General features: G+C 42.6%; 6 non-coding genes and 1 pseudogene across 6 annotated transcripts; all 7 read right to left on the reverse strand.

Moving 5' to 3' along the window:
* Positions 1-2035: 2035 nt before the first annotated feature.
* rnu2 (RNA, U2 small nuclear) lies at positions 2036-2223 on the reverse strand. Its single transcript, NR_033287.1, is given in 1 exon segment — positions 2036-2223. It is a non-coding gene; the product is annotated as an RNA, U2 small nuclear (small nuclear RNA).
* A 638-nt stretch (positions 2224-2861) lies between these two features.
* On the reverse strand, positions 2862-3051 carry LOC121397398. Its single transcript, XR_005963647.1, has one exon. It is a non-coding gene; the product is annotated as a U2 spliceosomal RNA (small nuclear RNA).
* Positions 3052-9156: 6105 nt separating this feature from the next.
* LOC121397471 lies at positions 9157-9347 on the reverse strand. The gene has a single exon (XR_005963695.1). It is a non-coding gene; the product is annotated as a U2 spliceosomal RNA (small nuclear RNA).
* A 630-nt stretch (positions 9348-9977) lies between these two features.
* On the reverse strand, positions 9978-10176 carry LOC121397420. The gene has a single exon (XR_005963661.1). It is a non-coding gene; the product is annotated as a U2 spliceosomal RNA (small nuclear RNA).
* A 5627-nt stretch (positions 10177-15803) lies between these two features.
* On the reverse strand, positions 15804-15994 carry LOC121397472. The gene has a single exon (XR_005963696.1). It is a non-coding gene; the product is annotated as a U2 spliceosomal RNA (small nuclear RNA).
* Positions 15995-16628: 634 nt separating this feature from the next.
* LOC121397473 lies at positions 16629-16819 on the reverse strand. Its single transcript, XR_005963697.1, has one exon. It is a non-coding gene; the product is annotated as a U2 spliceosomal RNA (small nuclear RNA).
* A 634-nt stretch (positions 16820-17453) lies between these two features.
* Positions 17454-17656, reverse strand: LOC121397414 (annotated as a pseudogene).
* Positions 17657-17658: the final 2 nt, after the last annotated feature.

The raw sequence follows: 17658 nt of genomic DNA on the forward strand, positions 1-17658 counted from the left end.
TGGATTTCTTTTTGGCCGCTTTAAACTCTTCTTCTTTTTTGGAAATCTTTAGAGTCTCTGACAGTTTTTCAACCTCCACTGGATCTAAAAAGGCCGATGACATTGCAGATGAGTCAGAGTCAATATTTACCGGGGAGTCTCCCTCCGTGACCTCCTCGGAGCTGGAAAACTCTGTGATATTTTCACTTTCACTCCACCTTTTGATTCTGTTTTTCTTTTCAAAGAGGCTTTTTCAACCTGCATTTCCTCAGCAGATTTTTCCTCAGGTTGAGCATCGTCTCCCTCTGCAATCAGCATATCTGGCACCTCTTCCACCAGGATATTCCCTGAAGAAACCTCTGGATCCAAGGACACTTCTGGCTCTGGTACGGTAATTACTTGCTCCTTTTCCCCCATCAACACCTTTGAAAAAAGGCGGCGTGCAGGTAACCCTTGGACAGATGGACATTTTATTGCCAAATGGTCAGTTGAATTGCATAGGTGACACTTACGTGGCACCTCACAGTCCATGGTTTTATGCCCAGGATTAAAACAGTTCTTACAGCACAGTTCTTTTTTACAGTCATCTTTTGTATGTCCAAAACAAAAACAGTTGCGACAAAACAAAGGTTGGCCAGGATAGAAAAGGTAGCCTTTGTTTCTTCCGATGGAAAATGTCTGAGGGGGGTGGGAATAACCGCCAACACCATCTGCCTCCCTCTTAAACTCCACCCAGAACCTCCTTTGACCGTTAAAGGTTCCAAAAACGTTCCTTCTCCTTTCACCAGGGGAAACATAGGAACAATAACGGCCCAAAAGGATCCTTATTTCCTCATCACGGACAAAAGGATTAAACATATGGACTACAATGGGGGTTCTGTTCTTTACCTCATTCACCAAGAAGCGGAGGTCCACCATCAAAGGATCAGATGCTTTCTCTTGACTTCGCAAATAGCATGTCCTTAGTTCGCTCACGCTGGTAAATGTCACGTCATAAAAGCCTTGCTGCATAAAGACTTGGACGCAGAATATACTCGATCTCTCCATTCCAAGTAGATCTTCGATGACATCCTTCTGAATCATTCGTAGTACGAAATGCTCCTTCCTCTCCTTCGGAAAATACACCCTCACAGTGTTTGGTGCCTCTGGCGGGACTTGCATCCTTCCAGTACGCTCAGCGATCGCCTTCTCTCGATGGATTATGCCTGTTCCCCAAGTGCGGCATGCCTCTCAACCAGAAAGGAAGAGAGGAAGGCAAAGGACAGGGTTCCCTCGGTATTCGGTGAGTACAGCCTTCACCCTATAGCAGCATGTGTCCAACCCTTGGGAAGGAACACAAGGCCGAGAAAAGGGGCCACACCGATGCCTAAGACTTGACCACTAGGATCTTGCCAAAAGGCCGAGAAGCGATAACCCGAAAGGCGCGCGCGCAGACGGGCCCAAAGCCAGGCTAGACATGCCTCCATGGGGAGAGGGAGGGCTGGGCCCTGCCGGCAGCACAACTCCGGCCCAAGCCCAAACCACATCCAGGCAACACCACATCCAGTCGGCCCGGACCCGGGGGCTCCCAGCCCCAGGCCCTCTCTGGCTCAGGCCCTGTTTCGGACCTTCATCGGCCTCGCCGGCCTGAGGCCCGCACACTCCCAGCACCTTCCCGACTGCCCCGGCACACCCTATTTGCATAGCCCCGCCTCTTTGTGACGGCCACAACCAGCTCGTTCATGCAATCGGCTCGTTCCTGCAACAACTCACAGCTGAACACAGCCGGGATCACAAGACAACAAGACAACAACTACCAAATGTGCCTGCCTGCCTGCCTGCCTGCCTGCCTGCCTGCCTGCCTGCCTGCCTGCCTGCCTGCCTGCCTGCCTGCCTGCCTCTCTTGTGCTTCTGCTGGCCTGCCATGCTGCATTGTGCACCACCGTCGGCTTCCTCCTTGCTCCACGGCTCTCTGTCGCCTGCACTGCTTGTCCTCCCAAACTTTGCTTGCTGGGCTTTTCATTTCCCCACAGCTCGTTTGCTGCTTCTTTTTCTGCTTTTTCAAACTGAGTAAGAGAAGTGCACCGGTCCTGGAGGTACTGCAATACCAGGTCGATGCGTGGAGTGGACAGAGCAAGCTCTTCTTCCATCTCCCTGTTCCAAAAATCCATTTAATATATGGTCCCCAGATAGGGGACGTATCAGATATTAAACTGATAAGAACAGATACTACACTTGATCTTAGCCAAAAGGCCGAGAAGCGATAACCCGAAAGGCGCGCGCGCAGACGGGCCCAAAGCCAGGCTAGACATGCCTCCATGGGGAGAGGGAGGGCTGGGCCCTGCCGGCAGCACAACTCCGGCCCAAGCCCAAACCACATCCAGGCAACACCACATCCAGTCGGCCCGGACCCGGGGGCTCCCAGCCCCAGGCCCTCTCTGGCTCAGGCCCTGTTTCGGACCTTCATCGGCCTCGCCGGCCTGAGGCCCGCACACTCCCAGCACCTTCCCGACTGCCCCGGCACACCCTATTTGCATAGCCCCGCCTCTTTGTGACGGCCACAACCAGCTCGTTCATGCAATCGGCTCGTTCCTGCAACAACTCACAGCTGAACACAGCCGGGATCACAAGACAACAAGACAACAACTACCAAATGTGCCTGCCTGCCTGCCTGCCTGCCTGCCTGCCTGCCTGCCTGCCTGCCTGCCTGCCTGCCTGCCTGCCTGCCTCTCTTGTGCTTCTGCTGGCCTGCCATGCTGCATTGTGCACCACCGTCGGCTTCCTCCTTGCTCCACGGCTCTCTGTCGCCTGCACTGCTTGTCCTCCCAAACTTTGCTTGCTGGGCTTTTCATTTCCCCACAGCTCGTTTGCTGCTTCTTTTTCTGCTTTTTCAAACTGAGTAAGAGAAGTGCACCGGTCCTGGAGGTACTGCAATACCAGGTCGATGCGTGGAGTGGACAGAGCAAGCTCTTCTTCCATCTCCCTGTTCCAAAAATCCATTTAATATATGGTCCCCAGATAGGGGACGTATCAGATATTAAACTGATAAGAACAGATTTTTTTTTTTTTTAAATTAGCAGTACCTAAAAATAGGCACGCTTTCTTTATTTAACATAATAAAAAAGGTAAACAAACATTTTCATGCATAAATACAGAAAGTTTGGTAGAATCTTGTCTTTCATACATTGAATATACATGATATACATTAATATACATGGTCACATTACAGAATTCCAATCCTTTAAACACCATTTATTTGCTAAAATGTTATCACGTTTTTTGTCAATTAAATAGTATAAATACATTTCACTTAAGACAAGACTTAAAACATTGTTTACAGATAACATATCATTTTTATAAATCAAAATATTTCTGGCCTTCCATAAAGCCTCTTTACAACAATTTATTGTTTTCCACGCAATTTGTTTTTGGTCATAAAAAGAACAGTCCAGTAGACCATATAAAATCATACAATAATTTACATTACTTACATTCAAAATTTTTAAAAGAAGAGGGGTGATTTTTGTCCATAGATCCTTTGCAAATTGACAAGTCCATAAAAAATGAAAAATGGTTTCCTCTTCACTGCAGCAATTCCTTGGACATTTGGATGTATTGGCCATACCCCTCCTATATTGAAAAGCTTTAAGTGGAAGACACTGATGGATACACATCCATGACAAATCTTTATGTGTATTAAAACAATGTGTATAATTAACCATTTTCCAAATTTCTTTGCTTTGCATTTCATTAAAATTACCAACTAAACAGATTTCAGTCTCTTTTTTCAAATTGTTTACCAGTTTTTTTTCTTCTAATAACACTTTAAGCTCTTTTCCCTGAAAATTATATAAAACCACAATTTTTTCCAATATCTTATAGCTTTTTGGTAAGTTAAAAGCATATGGCACACTTAAAACCGTTTTAAACCATCCATATTTCCTCATAAAAAAACCAGTGTTAAAACGGACAAAAAAGGACCAATAGTGATCTTTAAAAAGAGCATTTAAACATAAGACAAAAAACCTAATAAGAATAAAAGCCTTAAAATCAGGGAAATCTTTACCACCTTTTTCTTTTGTTTTCACAACAATTTCCCTCTTAAGTTTTTCGGCTTTTGAACTCCAAAAAAAGGTAAAACAAACTTTAGTAATTTTGTTTAAAAGATATTCCGGGGGAGGAAAAACCAAACTTAAATACAATAGAATAGGTAAAATCACCATTTTTATAACCAAAATTTTTCCTTCCATTGATAATTTTCTCAAACCCCACATACAAATTTTCTGGTTTATCTTTTTTGCCACCAAATCCCAACTTTCCACACCGTTATTAAAATCATTAAAAACAATACCTAGAATTTCAATTTTTTCTGATACTGGCACAGGGATGTCCCTTAAATCCATATTTCCAAGGTTTAAAATTACACTCTTATTTAAGTTGACCTTAAAACCTGAAGCACAAGAATAAAACTGGATTTGTTTTAAAACTTTTTGTAATGACAGGGTATCTTTGCAGAAAAAGACTACATCATCTACATACGCGGATGCTTTTGCTTCGAGACCACCTCCACCAGGTAATGGTACCCCATGGATCTGTTTATCTTTTCTAATTACACATAAAAGAGGTTCTAAAGCACAAATGAAAAGCAATGGTGACAGGGGGCAACCTTGTTTTACCCCAGATTTTAAAAGAAATTCATTTGTAGTAAAACCATTAATTAACACCTTGTTTGAACAATTTGCATAAAAGGATTTTAAACATAATAAAAAAGAATCTGGTATACCCATAGTACTTAAAACTTTAAAAAGATAAGAGTGTGAAACCCGATCGAAAGCTTTCTCAAAATCAACTGCTAAAATTGCAAGATTATATCTCCTATCTTTGGCATTTTCAATAGTGTCTTTTATCAAATTGAGGCTTTCCCATACATTTCTACCTGGGACACCACACACTTGATTTACATGTATAAGTTTTCCAATGACCTTTTTCAACCTGTTTGCACATATTTTTGCAAAGATTTTATAATCACAATTTAGTAATGTTATTGGTCTCCAGTTTTTTAGGTTTGCTTTGTCACCCTTTTTGTATAGAAGAGTAACTACACCTTTTTTCCAGGACATTGGTAAAATGTTTGAATGAAAAACCTCTGAAAATAACAAAAATAAATCATTTTTTAGAATATCATAAAACACTGTATAAAATTCGATGGGTATACCATCGTCCCCGGGGACTTTACCTTTTTTAAAACCTTTAATTGCCTCCAAAACCTCTTGTTCATTTAAAGGTCTGGATAAGAACTTTTGATCAACTCCATTCAATTTATTTTCTATTTGTTTCAAAGAATCCTCAACAAAACATTCATCAATTTCTTTTTCATTAAAAAGATCTGAATAAAAACCATAGACTTTTCCTAAAATACCCTGTACATCAGACACCCCATCAACATTTTCAATAAAAACTCGGTTTTCAGTTTTTTTCTTAAAAAAATATCTAGAACAGGATTCATTTTCTTCAACATGTTTGACTCTAGAGTTGAAAATGATTTCTTTTCCTTTTTGTTCCAAACATTTTGAAATTTTTTGTTTACATTCAACAATATCATTTGTAACTTCAACCCCACATTCTTTCATTTTGTACAAAGCTTGTAAATGACAATTAAGATTGGCAAAGAAATCCCTTCTTTGTTTAGCCTTCTTGATCCCAACATCAATAAAATATTTCTTGATTTTATTCTTCATTTGTTCCCACCACACACTAAAGGGAACACTTGGATTTTTCTTTTTTCTACATTTTTCATAAAAATTTTTAAAATCTGTTAAAACATTTGCATCATTTAAAAGTGAAACATTCATTTTCCATGCAGGTTTCTTCTTAATCCTGTTTAGACCTGTTTTAACACCAAAGGATAAAATCTTATGATCTGAAAAAACATTAGTTAAAAGGGTACAAAATGATGGTTCAATGTTATTTGAGGTAAAAACAAAATCTATCCTGGAACTACACACATTATTGCTCCAGGTAACACCATCCTCTTCCGGTAAATCTTTGTTACAACATTTAAAAACATCCTTTAGCTTAAAATCAATAACAATATTTTTCAACATTGCAGATGTTTTATCGTAATTACGGCTTGTGGATTGTGTAAAACGTTTTTCCCCTTTAAGAACACAATTAAAATCACCAGCTAAAACCAATGGGCAAGAATCATCAATAAAAAGAGGTAAAAGCTCTAACATTTCTGATCTTACCACTTTATCTGGTGACCCATAAAAATTTAAAAATTGCCACTTAATACCATCCATAAAACCTTTAACCAATAAAATCCTGCCTGGTAAAATTTCTTGTTTAAACTCTACCTTAAAATTTCCCTTAAAAAGTATGGCAATACCTGCAGAGGAAGATGCATTTGACCCTGACCACACTGAGGGTCCATACACCCAATCATCCTCATATTTTTTATAATTTAAGCTGTGCGGTATATTACATTCTTGTAAAAAGAAAACAGATGCAGTTAAAACAGATAAAAAACTTAAAAGAACAGATCTTCGTACTTTTGATTTCAGACTTCTTACATTAAAAGAAATACAATTGACAGATGCCATTTCAATTAATAAAAAGAAAAACAAAAACAAATTAGACTTCCTCATTTTCACCGGTCAGACATTCCATGTCACCGGACATTAAATCTTCGATTTCAAAAGATTCAACAGTGCAGAGTGTTGATGTCGGGGAATTGCCACTCTCACTGCTTTCAGAAATCTCCCCAAAAAAGGAAGCTGGAGCAAAAGACTTATAAACAGACATTTCTTTTTCAGCAGGTTCTTCTCCTTCTTGTGTCTCAGATGAAAAATCACCCAAATTATTCCCTTTCCCACTACCCACCAAAAGGTCCCCTGGGTTTAAAAGGGGTATCACCGAAGGGAGGGAAAAAAGCTGACTCACTGAGGTCTCAGGGATTGCAGATTCATCTGGGCCCATTTCCTCTGCGTTGGAAGAAGAAGGAATCACAGGACCCATTTCCTTTGTGATGGAAGAAGAAGGAACCACTAACAGATGCTCTCCCTTCTCGATTTCTAACGTCTCGTCTGAAGAAACTTTACAGGTCTTGACTTGTTTCACTTTAACCGTACGTCGCCTTTTTATCACGACCTCTGCATTGCTTTCAGATGGAAGAATGGTAACTGGTACAGCATCATCCGGTTCCCCAGCAACCCCTACAGCAAAGGGGGGTACTCCCGTCTGCTGCCCGCTGGCCACCATTCTTTTCTTTTGCCGTTTTTTCTTTTTGGAAGTTGTCTGTGTTTGGAAGTCATCATCATCAGTTTCATCAAATGCTTCTGCCTCCTTGTCTGCCGATACCTGTACCCCTGAAGAGGGAAGTTGGGACATCGTGTCTATGGACACCAACCCTGGAGTAGACACAGGAACAGAGACAGGAACAGGGACAGGAATAGGGACAACAGCAGGTAAAGAAGACACAGATTTGGATGCCCTAAGAGGACAATCCCAATACGTATGGCCAGTCTTTAAGCACAGCCTGCACTCTTTACCTTTGGGGCACTCTTTTTCTGGATGTTCCAGGCTGCCGCATCTTGTGCAAAGGGCTTCGCAGTCATCTTGTAAGTGTCCATGTTGCTTGCACTTACGGCAAAAAAAAGGCATACCTGCATAAAAAAGATCCCCATTAACAGTTCCCAACCTAAATCTGGCCGGAGGGTGTCTTTTACCCTCAAAACCACTTGGATCTTTAACAAAAGTCACCTGGTACCTCCACTTGCAGGTCCAAAAGCCAAATTCATTATTTACTTTGCCCAAATTTTTAATGTCTTTGAAAAAATTAGACAAAAAAGTCTTAATCACATGTTCTGGAACAAAGGGGGAGTACATTTTCACAGTTAAAATAGTACTTTCATCCGGGAAATGTGGTATGATCTCTACCCCTTTCAAAATGGGATCTCCTTTCAGGGACTCCGCTTTTTTTACAAAGTCTTTATATATACCCTCAGCACTGAAGGTTATATCAAAAAGTCCCCTTTTAGGATAATCCTGAATTGACAAAATTTCAGATTTTTGAATGGAAAACAACTTAAAAAGGATATCCTCCACAACATATCTCAGTCCACGAATATCTCCTGCACCAACTTTGTATAATATCCTGATGGTGTTCTTTAGTCTGGCGTAGGCAGGAACAAAGTTGGGATCGGAGTCCATGCTGAAAAAAGTTTCCCAAAAAGCTGGAACAAACGGGAAGAAATAGCCAAACTTTTTATCAAGAGAATGCCTCCTCCCCTATAGCAGCAAGTAGGTGAAGCCTGGAAGGCGATCCTACAAGGCCGAAGTGGTGGGTCTCCCGAATCAAGAAAAGCCAAAAACGCCAGAACGCTATCCCATAAACTGGGACACAAGGGGGATCGCAATTCGTTTTCCAGAGGAATGCCCCCTCTCCAAAAGCAGCATGCAGGTGAAGTCCACAATTAAGTGGGCGATCCTGCGAAGGCAAAAGAGGGGGGTCTCCAGAAGCTATTCAGCTCAAGTTTTCCTATACAAAGTATAGTAGACCTTAGCCAAAAGGCCGAGAAGCGATAACCCGAAAGGCGCGCGCGCAGACGGGCCCAAAGCCAGGCTAGACATGCCTCCATGGGGAGAGGGAGGGCTGGGCCCTGCCGGCAGCACAACTCCGGCCCAAGCCCAAACCACATCCAGGCAACACCACATCCAGTCGGCCCGGACCCGGGGGCTCCCAGCCCCAGGCCCTCTCTGGCTCAGGCCCTGTTTCGGACCTTCATCGGCCTCGCCGGCCTGAGGCCCGCACACTCCCAGCACCTTCCCGACTGCCCCGGCACACCCTATTTGCATAGCCCCGCCTCTTTGTGACGGCCACAACCAGCTCGTTCATGCAATCGGCTCGTTCCTGCAACAACTCACAGCTGAACACAGCCGGGATCACAAGACAACAAGACAACAACTACCAAATGTGCCTGCCTGCCTGCCTGCCTGCCTGCCTGCCTGCCTGCCTGCCTGCCTCTCTTGTGCTTCTGCTGGCCTGCCATGCTGCATTGTGCACCACCGTCGGCTTCCTCCTTGCTCCACGGCTCTCTGTCGCCTGCACTGCTTGTCCTCCCAAACTTTGCTTGCTGGGCTTTTCATTTCCCCACAGCTCGTTTGCTGCTTCTTTTTCTGCTTTTTCAAACTGAGTAAGAGAAGTGCACCGGTCCTGGAGGTACTGCAATACCAGGTCGATGCGTGGAGTGGACAGAGCAAGCTCTTCTTCCATCTCCCTGTTCCAAAAATCCATTTAATATATGGTCCCCAGATAGGGGACGTATCAGATATTAAACTGATAAGAACAGATACTACACTTGATCTTAGCCAAAAGGCCGAGAAGCGATAACCCGAAAGGCGCGCGCGCAGACGGGCCCAAAGCCAGGCTAGACATGCCTCCATGGGGAGAGGGAGGGCTGGGCCCTGCCGGCAGCACAACTCCGGCCCAAGCCCAAACCACATCCAGGCAACACCACATCCAGTCGGCCCGGACCCGGGGGCTCCCAGCCCCAGGCCCTCTCTGGCTCAGGCCCTGTTTCGGACCTTCATCGGCCTCGCCGGCCTGAGGCCCGCACACTCCCAGCACCTTCCCGACTGCCCCGGCACACCCTATTTGCATAGCCCCGCCTCTTTGTGACGGCCACAACCAGCTCGTTCATGCAATCGGCTCGTTCCTGCAACAACTCACAGCTGAACACAGCCGGGATCACAAGACAACAAGACAACAACTACCAAATGTGCCTGCCTGCCTGCCTGCCTGCCTGCCTGCCTGCCTGCCTGCCTGCCTGCCTGCCTGCCTGCCTCTCTTGTGCTTCTGCTGGCCTGCCATGCTGCATTGTGCACCACCGTCGGCTTCCTCCTTGCTCCACGGCTCTCTGTCGCCTGCACTGCTTGTCCTCCCAAACTTTGCTTGCTGGGCTTTTCATTTCCCCACAGCTCGTTTGCTGCTTCTTTTTCTGCTTTTTCAAACTGAGTAAGAGAAGTGCACCGGTCCTGGAGGTACTGCAATACCAGGTCGATGCGTGGAGTGGACAGAGCAAGCTCTTCTTCCATCTCCCTGTTCCAAAAATCCATTTAATATATGGTCCCCAGATAGGGGACGTATCAGATATTAAACTGATAAGAACAGATTTTTTTTTTTTTTTTTTTTTTTTTTTTTTTTTTTACCATTCAGATCCAAATCACTCTGTTTCATGATCAGAAATCCATTTCAATCATTTTGTTTTTTGAGTGAGCTTAAATCCATCATTATGGTCAAAACTAAAGATATTTATTTAAATCGAAACCATAATTCTTTTTTCCAGAGCTCTTTTGCTCTATTTTTACCAAAATTTTTAACATCCAAAAGATAATAAACATACATTAAACTGAAAGCGTAACTTATACAATTAGCCACAGATAAATTTTCTTTCTTAAATAATAATACATTTCTCATTTCCCAAATAGCCTCTTTTACACAATTAATCATTAACCACAAACAAATAAATTTATCCACTTCATTACTGGAAAAAAACCCGTATAACACCGTTTCATGATTTAGAAAATTAATTCCCCCTACCATTTTTAATAAAGGACCAATTTTACCCCAAACCATTCTAGCAAATGCACAATTCCAAAAAACATGTAATGTTGTTTCATCACTCCCACATGAATCTCTTACACATATAGCCTTTGCTACTAATCCTCTTTTGTGTTGGAAATTTCTAGTAGCCAAGCACTCTTTTAGTATGCACCATCCTAAATCTTTTTGTTTATTAGATAATCTCTTATCTGATACTTTTATCCAGATTTCTTTGGATTTTGACCCATTAAAATTTTGAATTCCTAAAACAGTTTCCTCTTTTTTTAATTCTTGAAAAATTTTCCTATGATCAATCAAAACATCTAAACTAAAATTTTCTAACTTATACTCTTTAATGATTTTATTCAAAAGTAAGTACTGCTTGGGTGGATTTAAGGCATACGGTTTGTTTAAAACTAATCTCATCCATTTATATTTATTAAAAATAAAACCAGCAGCATATTTAATATAAGATTCTAAAATTCCCTCATTCACATTTAACATCATTTTAAACAAGAAAGAGAAAAACTTCAAACTTAAAAACATCTTAATATCAGGGAACTCTTTTCCTCCATTTTCTTTTAATTTATACATCTCTTCCCTTCTAACTCTTTCCATTTTTGACCCCCAAAGAAATACAAAACATTCTCTTATGATTCTTTTTAACCAAATATGTGAGGGAAAAAAAACCATGGCAACATACAGAAGAATAGGTAGAATCACTTGCTTAATAATTAAAATTTTCCCTTCTAAAGATAAAGTTCTAAACTTCCAAAAATTTAGTTTTTTCTTCACCCTATCCAATGTAGCCTGCCAAATAAATTCATTTTTTAAATCTTTTTCATAAACAATGCCCAAAATTTTAATTTGATCAACTATTTTACATTCTTCAATATCTAAGGTATTATTCCACTTCCCCAAAAACATACATTCTGTCTTGTCTAAATTAACTCTAAAACCACTAGCGCTTGAAAACCATTTAACCACCCTTATAGCTCTTTTCAAGGAAACAACATCTTTACACAAAACAGTAACATCGTCCATATAAGCTAAAACTTTCACCTGTTTTCCTCCTGTCCCTGGAATAAAAACTCCTCTTATTACTTTATCCCTTAGTAACTCTAATAATAGCGATTCAATAGCACATATAAATAAAATAGGCGATAATGGACACCCCTGTTTTACCCCTGCTAGAACCTTAACTTCTTTTGTCATAAAACCATTTACTAATATTTTAACTTTACAATTTTCATATAATAAACTAACTTGTTTTCTAAATTTTTCTGGAATTTTTAATTTATCTAAGACTTTAAAAAGAAATTGGTGGGACACCCTATCAAACGCTTTTTCAAAATCCAGAGACATCAACGCTAAATTCTGGTCTCTATTTATCACATCACTTATTATATCCCTCAACAAGACTAAATTTTGTGTTATACTTCTTTTGGGGACTCCACATACCTGTTCTGGGCTAATAACACTAGAGATAACATTTTTTAATCTGTTTGACAATAATTTTGCAAAAATCTTATAATCTAAATTTAACAAAGTGATTGGTCTCCAATTTTTTATCTTATCTTTTTCCCCTTTTTTAAAAATTAAAGTAACCAAACCTTCCTTCCATGAGATAGGAGCGATAAAATCTTCAGCACATTTAAGGATTAACTCTAAAAATTCCCTCTTTATTAAATCCCAAAAAATACTATAAAACTCTATTGGAAGACCGTCACTCCCAGGGGACTTCCCTTTTGAAAAAGACTTAATAATTTCTAAAATTTCTAAAGCATTAAAATCCTTTACCAAAAAAGCCTGTTCAACCTCACTAAAGGAAGATTCTATCTTTTCTAAGAAAAAGTCTTGCAAAGAAACATCAGTATTTTTAATGCTAAAAAGATCAGAGTAAAATATAAAAACTTCATCTAAAATACCTTGAATATTATTTTTCCCTTCTAGAACCTCAATAAAATCCCTATTTTTCTGAATTTTTTTAAAAAAGAACCTGGAACACTTTTCATCTTGTTCTAGAATTTTAACTCTAGAATTAAAAATGATCTGTTTACCTTTTTTATCCAGAAAATTCTTTATCTCAGTTTTTATATCCGATAATTCTTGGTCCACCAACACCCCCATAGATTTAAAATATAACAAGGTATTTAATTTTCTTTGTAGATCTCTATAATCTTTCCTTTCTTTTTTCCCTTTTTCTTTACTAACTTTACAAAAGAAATTTTTAAACTCTTTTTTACAGAAATCCCACCAAACAACTATATCTAAGTCTCCTCTTCTCTTTTTTAAGTTTTCATAAAAAATAATAAACCTTTCCCTGACCTCTAAATCATCTAAAATAGACACATTTAATTTCCATACCGGTTTCCCCCTTTTATTTATATCTGCAAAAAAACAATCACACTCTAATATTTTGTGATCCGAAAATAAATTATCCTTTAGGCTAAAATTTAAAATTTTACACCCATTTGATAAAAAATGAAATCAATACGTGACTTGGTTATACTGTTTCCCCAAGTAAAACCTTCTGATAATCTACCATTTACCATCCAAGCATCTTGCAAACCCCAATCCTCTATTAAACTTTTTAAAATTGAAGCCGAACCATCTTTTCTAACATCAGATCTTGAATGTTCTCTTTTTTCCCCAGGTAAAACACAATTAAAATCACCTGCTAAAATTAATGGGTCAGAGCCTGACAAAAACAAATTTAAAACGTCAAAAAACTCTTTTCTTTCACTTTTCTCTACTGGTGCATATACATTAATACATTTAACTCGAGATTCATTTAAGTACATATAAGCAACCAACAATCTACCTGGAATTACTTCTTCAATCTTATCTATTTTAACACTACACCCTTTGAAAAGAATACCTAAACCAACACTTTTATTTTCATTTCCCCCAGACCAGACCGATATACCCTTATCCCAACATTTTTTGTATTTCGCATAATTCATTTCCATTTTTAAACCACATTCTTGTAAAAAAATAATGTTATAATCAGATAAACCAAAAAAATCACACAGAGCAGCCCTTTTACTAGGCTTCCTAATGCTCCGTGTATTTAAACTGCAAATTTTCAAATGCATTTTTCAACATTTAATTTAATCTTGATACCCCTTTTGTTTTTCTAGCCACATCTTGCTCACTCAAAGGGGACAAGGCTGAGTCTGAATCAGACACTCTCCCAAAAAGATCCACTGAAGGACTGTCCACCATTGTAAGTATATCTTCTGGACCCGAAAAATCTCTCCCTTCCTCGATTTCCAGAAAAAAAGGGTTATTTTGTAGTTCTCCTGTAGCAATCTCAGAAGACTTCTTCTTTGATACAGGCTGAGCAGGATCTTCAGTCAGTTTTTCTCCTTCTCCATCTTCTCCCTCCATATCACTGCCAGTGCCTTCGTCAAACAGTCTTTTCAGAGCAATTTGTTCCCCCTTGCCCTGTTCAAAAAAAACATCCACAGTATGGTCCTCGAGTGGTTTAGGAATATACTCAGGACCACCAGGAAGAGGATTTTTTATATATCCTGCTCTTTCAAACAAAACCTCGGGAGAAGCAGAATTTTTTAAATCCTCTAGAGTAGTCTTTTTTTCTTTCTTCTTTCTTTTTTTACAGTCTTTGAACAAATGATCTTTCCCACCGCACAAATTGCAAGATTTTTCTTTACAGTTTTTTTCCTCATGACCAGGTTTGTCACAGAACCTACAAACCTTTTCCTTTTCACAAAACTCCTGTCTGTGACCAAAATTTGAACACGTTTTGCAAAAGTCTGGCATTCCTCTGTAAAAAAGAAAACCTCTGTTCTTGCCCAAGGAAAACACCGGCGGTGGTCTCAGCAAACCTCCAAAACTGTTTTCATTTTTAATAAGAGAAGCCAAAAATTTACGCTTCCCTGTCCACATGCCATACTCGTCCCTCACCACTCCCTTGTACACAATCTTTTCACAGTAGGTAGACAAAAAAGACTGTATCTCAAAATCAGTCACTTTGGGATTGTACATATGGACTGTGATTAGGACTTCTTCATTTAGAAACAAGGGAATTAACTTCACACCACTTGAATCAAAAAAGTCTTTTTTCTCCTTGTATTTCTCAAACACTTTTTTGCAAATATAGGAGGCAGCAAAGGTAATGTCATAAGATCCCCTTTTTGGAAAATCCTGAAAACACAGTATGTCTTTCAGACTCACCTCCAAAGTTTTGCGCAACAAAGTCTCCACCACGAATTTTTTATCGATTTTTCCTTTCCCTTTTTCAGAGACCACCAGCCGGATTGTGTCCTGAAGGAAAGGTTCTCCATAGACGTCCTCCATTTTTCTCCAACGATACTCCGCTCCGAAAGATGAATTTGCACGCTTGCGTCCTACACCCAAAAGCAGCAAAAGGCTTAAGATGAATGAAGAATCTTCAACACCGATGCCTTAGGGCCAAGCACAGGTAGGCAAAACGTACACGATCGCTACTCGTTATCCAGGGTTTTGTGCTCCCCACCCTATAGCAGCATGAGACTTAAGACTGAAAGCCGATGTCCCAAGGCCGAGTGAGGAGGACTCCTAAATACCCTTCGACTAGTGTCTCCTGCACAAAGCACTTAACACTTAGCCAAAAGGCCGAGAAGCGATAACCCGAAAGGCGCGCGCGCAGACGGGCCCAAAGCCAGGCTAGACATGCCTCCATGGGGAGAGGGAGGGCTGGGCCCTGCCGGCAGCACAACTCCGGCCCAAGCCCAAACCACATCCAGGCAACACCACATCCAGTCGGCCCGGACCCGGGGGCTCCCAGCCCCAGGCCCTCTCTGGCTCAGGCCCTGTTTCGGACCTTCATCGGCCTCGCCGGCCTGAGGCCCGCACACTCCCAGCACCTTCCCGACTGCCCCGGCACACCCTATTTGCATAGCCCCGCCTCTTTGTGACGGCCACAACCAGCTCGTTCATGCAATCGGCTCGTTCCTGCAACAACTCACAGCTGAACACAGCCGGGATCACAAGACAACAAGACAACAACTACCAAATGTGCCTGCCTGCCTGCCTGCCTGCCTGCCTGCCTGCCTGCCTGCCTCTCTTGTGCTTCTGCTGGCCTGCCATGCTGCATTGTGCACCACCGTCGGCTTCCTCCTTGCTCCACGGCTCTCTGTCGCCTGCACTGCTTGTCCTCCCAAACTTTGCTTGCTGGGCTTTTCATTTCCCCACAGCTCGTTTGCTGCTTCTTTTTCTGCTTTTTCAAACTGAGTAAGAGAAGTGCACCGGTCCTGGAGGTACTGCAATACCAGGTCGATGCGTGGAGTGGACAGAGCAAGCTCTTCTTCCATCTCCCTGTTCCAAAAATCCATTTAATATATGGTCCCCAGATAGGGGACGTATCAGATATTAAACTGATAAGAACAGATACTACACTTGATCTTAGCCAAAAGGCCGAGAAGCGATAACCCGAAAGGCGCGCGCGCAGACGGGCCCAAAGCCAGGCTAGACATGCCTCCATGGGGAGAGGGAGGGCTGGGCCCTGCCGGCAGCACAACTCCGGCCCAAGCCCAAACCACATCCAGGCAACACCACATCCAGTCGGCCCGGACCCGGGGGCTCCCAGCCCCAGGCCCTCTCTGGCTCAGGCCCTGTTTCGGACCTTCATCGGCCTCGCCGGCCTGAGGCCCGCACACTCCCAGCACCTTCCCGACTGCCCCGGCACACCCTATTTGCATAGCCCCGCCTCTTTGTGACGGCCACAACCAGCTCGTTCATGCAATCGGCTCGTTCCTGCAACAACTCACAGCTGAACACAGCCGGGATCACAAGACAACAAGACAACAACTACCAAATGTGCCTGCCTGCCTGCCTGCCTGCCTGCCTGCCTGCCTGCCTGCCTGCCTGCCTGCCTGCCTGCCTGCCTCTCTTGTGCTTCTGCTGGCCTGCCATGCTGCATTGTGCACCACCGTCGGCTTCCTCCTTGCTCCACGGCTCTCTGTCGCCTGCACTGCTTGTCCTCCCAAACTTTGCTTGCTGGGCTTTTCATTTCCCCACAGCTCGTTTGCTGCTTCTTTTTCTGCTTTTTCAAACTGAGTAAGAGAAGTGCACCGGTCCTGGAGGTACTGCAATACCAGGTCGATGCGTGGAGTGGACAGAGCAAGCTCTTCTTCCATCTCCCTGTTCCAAAAATCCATTTAATATATGGTCCCCAGATAGGGGACGTATCAGATATTAAACTGATAAGAACAGATACTACACTTGATCTTAGCCAAAAGGCCGAGAAGCGATAACCCGAAAGGCGCGCGCGCAGACGGGCCCAAAGCCAGGCTAGACATGCCTCCATGGGGAGAGGGAGGGCTGGGCCCTGCCGGCAGCACAACTCCGGCCCAAGCCCAAACCACATCCAGGCAACACCACATCCAGTCGGCCCGGACCCGGGGGCTCCCAGCCCCAGGCCCTCTCTGGCTCAGGCCCTGTTTCGGACCTTCATCGGCCTCGCCGGCCTGAGGCCCGCACACTCCCAGCACCTTCCCGACTGCCCCGGCACACCCTATTTGCATAGCCCCGCCTCTTTGTGACGGCCACAACCAGCTCGTTCATGCAATCGGCTCGTTCCTGCAACAACTCACAGCTGAACACAGCCGGGATCACAAGACAACAAGACAACAACTACCAAATGTGCCTGCCTGCCTGCCTGCCTGCCTGCCTGCCTGCCTGCCTGCCTGCCTGCCTGCCTGCCTGCCTGCCTCTCTTGTGCTTCTGCTGGCCTGCCATGCTGCATTGTGCACCACCGTCGGCTTCCTCCTTGCTCCACGGCTCTCTGTCGCCTGCACTGCTTGTCCTCCCAAACTTTGCTTGCTGGGCTTTTCATTTCCCCACAGCTCGTTTGCTGCTTCTTTTTCTGCTTTTTCAAACTGAGTAAGAGAAGTGCACCGGTCCTGGAGGTACTGCAATACCAGGTCGATGCGTGGAGTGGACAGAGCAAGCTCTTCTTCCATCTCCCTGTTCCAAAAATCCATTTAATATATGGTCCCCAGATAGGGGACGTATCAGATATTAAACTGATAAGAACAGATTTTTTTTTTTTTTTTTTTTTTTTTTTTTTATTTTTTTTTATAAAACTACTC

The sequence above is a fragment of the Xenopus laevis genome, chromosome 8L (assembly GCF_017654675.1).
Source record: "Xenopus laevis strain J_2021 chromosome 8L, Xenopus_laevis_v10.1, whole genome shotgun sequence".
NCBI lineage: Eukaryota > Metazoa > Chordata > Amphibia > Anura > Pipidae > Xenopus > Xenopus laevis.